The 6000-nt window shown below is 44.5% G+C and overlaps 1 long non-coding RNA gene across 1 annotated transcript in view; it reads right to left on the bottom strand.

The window, feature by feature from the left end:
* Nucleotides 1-4167: 4167 nt before the first annotated feature.
* The window catches only part of LOC121845037, a 96252-nt gene continuing 94419 nt past the window's right edge, over nucleotides 4168-6000 (bottom strand). The window contains exon 3 of the long non-coding RNA XR_006082296.1: nucleotides 4168-4359. This is a non-coding gene — a long non-coding RNA (uncharacterized LOC121845037). The remainder of the gene's footprint in view (nucleotides 4360-6000) is intronic.

Genomic DNA, 6000 nt, shown 5'->3' with positions numbered 1-6000 from the left:
CCCTGTCTCTATTGCTCTGAGTCACCTAAAGGAGTTGTTTCCTCCTGAGTCACTAATAGAGGTGCTCTCCCTGTCTCTATTGCTCTGAGTCACCTAAAGGAGTTGTTTCCTCCTGAGTCACTAATAGAGGTGTTCTCCCTGTCTCTATTGCTCTGAGTCACCTAAAGGAGTTGTTTCCTCCTGAGTCACTAATAGAGGTGCTCTCCCTGTCTCTATTGCTCTGAGTCACCTAAAGGAGTTGTTTCCTCCTGAGTCACTAATAGAGGTGCTCTCCCTGTCTCTATTGCTCTGAGTCACCTAAAGGAGTTGTTTCCTCCTGAGCCACTAATAGAGGTGCTCTCCCTGTCTCTATTGCTCTGAGTCACCTAAACAAGGTGTTTCCTCCATGTCTTACTACTCATCCAGGTGGTGAGCCATTCCCTCTCATTACGCCGCTCTCTGGTCTCTCATCCTGTACGGCCTGGTCTTGTCCGGTCATGCCTGTGATACTAGCTCTGCAACGTGTCCTGTTTGGGTAACCTCTCTCTAGGAAGACTGTATTCACCGAACCAGTCTAACCAAGAGGAGGAGGACTGTAGTCACCAAGAGGAGGAGGGAGACTGTAGTCACCAAGAGGAGGAGGACTGTAGTCACCAAGAGGAGGAGGACTGTAGTCACCAAGAGGAGGGAGACTGTAGTCACCAAGAGGAGAGAGACTGTAGTCACCAAGAGGAGGAGGACTGTAGTCACCAAGAGGAGGGAGACTGTAGTCACCAAGAGGAGAGAGACTGTAGTCACCAAGAGGAGGAGGACTGTAGTCACCAAGAGGAGGCGGACTGTAGTCACCAAGAGGAGGAGGACTGTAGTCACCAAGAGGAGGGAGACTGTAGTCACCAAGAGGAGGAGGACTGTAGTCACCAAGAGGAGGGAGACTGTAGTCACCAAGAGGAGGAGGACTGTAGTCACCAAGAGGAGGGAGACTATAGTCACCAAGAGGAGGAGGACTGTAGTCACCAAGAGGAGGGGGACTGTAGTCACCAAGAGGAGGGGGACTGTAGTCACCAAGAGGAGGAGGACTGTAGTCACCAAGAGGAGGGAGACTGTAGTCACCAAGAGGAGGGAGACTGTAGTCACCAAGACTGTGCAGTTATTGTTAGTGCTTCATGTCTTTGGTTATATAACAAGCCAGACCTCCCAAAATGAAATCATCCTCCTCTCTGCCCTCCGTTAAGTAGAAGGGTTCACATGTTACCCATAATCCTCCACTTCAGCCACAACTCCCCTTGTTGCAACACTTCAAGGTGATGACACACACACAGTATCTGATCTGGAAGATATTCATATTCTCCTCCTTGACCCTGGGAGGATCTAACACAACACCACACCAATACAGAACTCCTGGTGTGTTGTCAGAATGGAACACAACACCACACCAATACAGAACTCCTGGTGTGTTGTCAGAATGGAACACCACACCAATACAGAACTCCTGGTGTGTTGTCAGAATGGAACACCACACCAATACAGAACTCCTGGTGTGTTGTCAGAATGGAACACCACACCAATACAGAACTCCTGGTGTGTTGTCAGAATGGAACACCACACCAATACAGAACTCCTGGTGTGTTGTCAGAATGGAACACCAATATAGAACTCCTGGTGTGTTGTCAGAATGGAACACAACACCACACCAATACAGAACTCCTGGTGTGTTGTCAGAATGGAACACCAATACAGAACTCCTGGTGTGTTGTCAGAATGGAACACAACACCAATACAGAACTCCTGGTGTGTTGTCAGAATGGAACACAACACCAATACAGAACTCCTAGTGTGTTGAACAGAATGGAACACAACACCAATACAGAACTCCTGGTGTGTTGTCAGTATGGAACACAACACCAATACAGAACTCCTGGTGTGTTGCCAGAATGGAACACAACACCAATACAGAACTCCTAGTGTGTTGCCAGAATGGAACACAACACCAATACAGAACTCCTGGTGTGTTGTCAGAATGGAACACCAATACAGAACTCCTGGTGTGTTGTCAGAATGGAACACAACACCAATACAGAACTCCTGGTGTGTTGTCAGAATGGAACACAACACCAATACAGAACTCCTGGTGTGTTGTCAGAATGGAACACCAATACAGAACTCCTGGTGTGTTGTCAGAATGGAACACAACACCAATAGAGAACTCCTGGTGTGTTGTCAGTATGGAACACAACACCAATACAGAACTCCTGGTGTGTTGTCAGTATGGAACACAACACCAATACAGAACTCCTGGTGTGTTGTCAGAATGGAACACCACACCAATACAGAACTCCTGGTGTGTTGTCAGAATGGAACACCACAGTATACAGAACTCCTGATGTGTTGTCAGAATGGAACACCAATATAGAACTCCTGGTGTGTTGTCAGAATGGAACACAACACCACACCAATACAGAACTCCTGGTGTGTTGTCAGAATGGAACACCAATACAGAACTCCTGGTGTGTTGTCAGAATGGAACACCAATACAGAACTCCTGGTGTGTTGTCAGAATGGAACACCACACCAATACAGAACTCCTGGTGTGTTGCCAGAATGGAACACAACACCAATACAGAACTTCTAGTGTGTTGCCAGAATGGAACACAACACCAATACAGAACTCCTGGTGTGTTGCCAGAATGGAACACAACACCAATACAGAACTCCTAGTGTGTTGCCAGAATGGAACACAACACCAATACAGAACTCCTGGTGTGTTGCCAGAATGGAACACAACACCAATACAGAACTCCTGGTGTGTTGTCAGAATGGAACACCACACCAATACAGAACTCCTGGTGTGTTGTCAGAATGGAACACCACACCAATACAGAACTCCTGGTGTGTTGTCATTTCTAAAAACCTGTTTTTGATTTGTCATTATGGAGTATTGTGTATAAATAGATTAGGGGGAAAAAAGTATTTAATCTATTTTAGAATAAGGTTGTACCCTAACACAATGTGGAAGAGGTCAAAGGGTCTGAATACTTTCCCAATGCACTCTAGTGCACTACTGTTGACCAGGGCACTGAACAGGGTGGTATTTGAGGCACAGCCTATTCTCTCTGGGGAGAAAGGTGTCATATTATATGACCTGGGAAGACTGGAGGCCTGAATAGACTAGGTGTGTTCATTTAAAGAGAGAAAGAAAACCAACCTCCACACTCTTTACCTCCCTTCCCTCCCTCCCTTCCTTCCCTCCCTTCCTTCCCTCCCTCCCTCCCTCCCTCCCTCCCTCCCTCCCTCCCTCCCTCTCCGTCCCTCCCTCTCAGTCCCACCTCCTCCCCGCCCCCTATAACGTAGTAGTAGTAGTAGTATAAGGTAACTATAGTATAATGTAGTAGTAGCAGTAGTAGTATAAGGTAACTATAGTATAACGTAGTAGTAGTATAAGGTAACTATAGTATAACGTAGTAGTATAAGGTAACTATAGTATAACGTAGTAGTAGTAGGTAACTATAGTATAACGTAGTAGTAGTAGTATAAGGTAACTATAGTATAACGTAGTAGTAGTAGTAGTATAAGGTAACTATAGTATGACGTAGTAGTAGCAGTAGTAGTATAAGGTAACTATAGTACAACGTAGTAGTTGTAGTAGTAGTATAAGGTAACTATAGTATAACATAGTAGTAGTAGTATAAAGTAACTATAGTATAACATAGTATTAGCAGTATAAGGTAACTATAGTATAACGTAGTAGTAGTAGTAGTATAAGGTAACTATAGTATAATGTAGTAGTAGCAGTATAAGGTAACTATAGTATAATGTATTAGTAGTAGTATAAGGTAGTATAACGTAGTAGTAGTGTAAGGTAACTATAGTATAACGTAGTAGTAGTAGTATAAGGTAACTATAGTATAACGTAGTAGTAGTATAAGGTAACTATAGTATAACTTAGTAGTAGTAGTATAAGGTAACTATAGTATAACGTAGCAGTAGTAGTAGTAGTATAAGGTAACTATAGTATAACGTAGTAGTAGTATAAGGTAACTATAGTATAACTTAGTAGTAGTAGTATAAGGTAACTATAGTATAACGTAGCAGTAGTAGTAGTAGTAGTAGTATAAGGTAACTACAGTATAACGTAGCAGTAGTAGTAGTATAAGGTAACTACAGTATAATGTAGTAGCTACTCACACAGGCATGTTGCTGGATGGTCTGCAGGATGTGTTTGGCGGGGACCAGGAAGTCTATAAGGTATCTTAATCCGTCTCCTCTGTAGCTGGTCTCCACCACATCAAATACCTGACACAGCACTGTGGAAGCTGTGGCATCAAACGGAGGGTAGAGGGCTGAGAGGGTGCTCTGGATACAACTGTCCAGAGATTCAGAGTCCTGAGGAGAGAAGAGAAGAGAGGAGGAGAGAGGAGAGGAGGAGAGAGGAGAAGATAGGAGAGAGGGGAGGAGGAGAGAGGAGAGGAGGAGAGAGGAGAGGATGAGAGAGGATAGGATGAGAGAGGAGAAGGATAGGAGAGAGGAGAGGATGAGAGAGGATGGGATGAGAGAGGAGAAGGATAGGAGAGAGGAGAGGATGAGAGAGGATGGGATGAGAGAGGAGAGGAGAGAGGAGAGGATGAGAGGAGAGAGGAGAGGATGAGAGAGGAGATGAGGATGAGAGGAGAGAGGATGAGAGAGGATAGGATGAGAGAGGAGAAGGATAAGAGAGAGGAGAGTATGAGAGGAGAAGAGAGGAGAGGAGAGGATGAGAGAGGATAGGATGAGAGAGGAGAAGGATAGGAGAGAGGAGAGGATGAGAGGAGAAGAGAGGAGAGGATGAGGAGAGAGGATAGGATGAGAGAGGATAGGATGAGAGAGGAGAAGAGAGGGAGAGGATGAGGAGAGAGGATAGGATGAGAGAGGAGAGGATGAGAGGAGAAGAGAGGAGAGGATGAGGAGAGGAGAGGAGAGATAGGATGAGAGAGGATAGGATGAGAGAGGAGAGGAGAGGAGAGGGAGAGGGTTAGATACACACAAAGGTTGGTTCCAATACAAGACCATAACCTTCAACAGTGTTTTCATCATTAGGTAGAAAGACTCCACGTTTCCCACTAAGACAACAGAAAGCAGAACACTAGTTCTGAGGGACCGTCTGGCAGTGAAACAGATGTTTAAAAGGACTCAGGTGGGCAGAACAGGGTGCCATTGGATCCTGGTCTAAAGTAGTGCACTATATAGGGAAGAGGGTGCCATAGGGCTCTGGGTCTAAAGTAGTGCACTATATAGGGAAGAGGGTGCCATAGGTCTCTGGCCTAAAGTAGTGTACTATATATAGGGAAGAGGGTGCCATTTGAAGCACAGCCCTTGGCCCACTCTGCTCTGCTGTGAGCCTATCAGATTACTCCTCTACTTGTCCTGTCTCCCCAGGTTAACCTTAGTTCAATGAATAACCAATCAGATCCTTCTCCCTGAGGGAATGTGTTTCACAACAGGTTTACTGCTTAAACCAGCCAAGGGTGTGTGTGTGTGTGTGTGTGTGTGTGTGTGTCTCTAATGGGCTTTATTGGGAAATACATGTTAACTATGGCAAAGAAAGTGAAATAAACAATAAAAATGAACAGTAGACAAACCAAAAGAATAAAGACATTAAAAATGTCATATTATATATATATATATATATATACAGTGTTGTAACGATGTACAAATGGTTAAAGTACAAAAGGGAAAATAAATAAACATAAATATGGGTTGTATTTACAATGGTGTTTGTTCCTCACTGGTTGCCCTTTTCTCGTGGCAACAGGTCACAAATCTTGCTGCTGTGATGGCACACTGTGGTATTTCACCCAGTAGATATGGGAGTTTATCAAAATTGGATTTGTTTTCGAATTCTTTGTGGATCTGTGTAATCTGAGGGAAATATGTCTCTCTAATATGGTCATATATTGGGCAGGAGGTTAGGAAGTGCAGCTCAGTTTCCACCTCATTTTGTGGGCAGTGAGCACATAGCCTGTCTTCTCTTGAGAGCCATGTCTGCCT

The sequence above is a fragment of the Oncorhynchus tshawytscha genome, unplaced genomic scaffold, assembly GCF_018296145.1.
Source record: "Oncorhynchus tshawytscha isolate Ot180627B unplaced genomic scaffold, Otsh_v2.0 Un_contig_4763_pilon_pilon, whole genome shotgun sequence".
Taxonomy (NCBI): Eukaryota; Metazoa; Chordata; class Actinopteri; order Salmoniformes; family Salmonidae; genus Oncorhynchus; species Oncorhynchus tshawytscha.
Note: the sequence above shows the minus strand (reverse complement) of the source record. Positions and strands in the feature narration are given on the sequence as shown.